The sequence below is a fragment of the Colobus angolensis genome, unplaced genomic scaffold (genome assembly GCF_000951035.1).
Source record: "Colobus angolensis palliatus isolate OR3802 unplaced genomic scaffold, Cang.pa_1.0 Scaffold33, whole genome shotgun sequence".
Taxonomy (NCBI): domain Eukaryota; kingdom Metazoa; phylum Chordata; class Mammalia; order Primates; family Cercopithecidae; genus Colobus; species Colobus angolensis.
The window spans coordinates 4,071,970-4,073,249 of record NW_012116599.1 but is presented as its reverse complement, the minus strand read 5'-3'; positions in this window follow the sequence as shown (position 1 = coordinate 4,073,249).

Genomic DNA, 1,280 nt, shown 5'->3' with positions numbered 1-1,280 from the left:
TGGGATTTCACCATGTTAGCCAGGATGGTCTCGATCTTCTGACCTTGTGATCCGCCCGCCTCTGCCTCCGAGTGCTGGGATTACAGGTGTAAGCCACCATGCCTGACTGGGAATTATTAATTCTATTTTATGTTTGAAGAAGCTGAAGCTCCAGATAAAAAGAATGACATTCTGGTGCCATAAGGCTGTAAGATTCTGATCCAGACCTCCTGTCCTGGGCTTTCAGCCACCATATCACCTCTTCTTTCTCCCCTAGCCATCCAGAGCCATCATCTGCTCTGAAGAAGAGAGAGCTGGGGTCTGACTCAGGCTGTGAAGGCCTATCCCAGGGAAGAAAGGATTAGGGACGGGGAGAAGCAGAGGAGAGAGGAGATGAGAGTCTTTCTCCCAGGGTGCAACTCCTCCACCTACCCTCCCCTAACACCTCCTCTCCAAAACCAAACACATCCTGCAACACAAAGACTCATCTCCTTCTGAAACTTCATCTGGGGGTAGAAGAGGAATAGAAATTAATGTTCTTCCCATGAACATAACTTTGACTTTATTTCTTACAAATGAATATCCTCATCTTATTAGGCCTAGAAAGCATTGTCCTGACTTTTTCCTAGATCACATCAGGAAGTATCCCATAACATGAAGCCCAAATCATCTTTCCCGAGAGGGGAGATGGGGAAAGAAAAGGAGAATGGAGAAGAGTCTCTGTGTTTCCTTTCATAGTATAAATGTATGATACATTTTGATTAAACGTTGATGTCTTTTTAATATTGTCTTTAGAACTCTACATGAAATAGGGAAAATAGCCCCCAGAAAATGAATCCTGATGTACAGTCCTAGGAATCCAGGAATACCCAGAGATATCAAATGTATGAGGATGGGTCAGGCACAGTGGCTCATGTCTGTAATCACAGCACTTTGGGAGGCCGAGGCAGTCAGATCACTTGAGGTCAGGAGTTCGAGACCTGTCTGGCCAACATGGTGAAACCCTGTTTCTACTAAAAATACAAAAATCAGCTGGACATGGTGGCATGCTCCTGTAGTCCCAGCTACGTGGTAGGCTGAGGCAGGAGAATCGCTCTAACCCGGGAGGTGGAGGTTGCAATGAGCTGAGAGTATGCCACTGCACTGCAGCCAGGGTGACAGAGTGAGACTTCGTCTCAAAACAAACAAATGAAAACAGCAACAAATGTACGGGGACGGATGGCTCCGTCGACAAGAGGCTAACTTCTGTTCATGGAGACAGGGCCTGCGTAGGCCTGCTAAGTGACCCAGCCTCCCGCTCC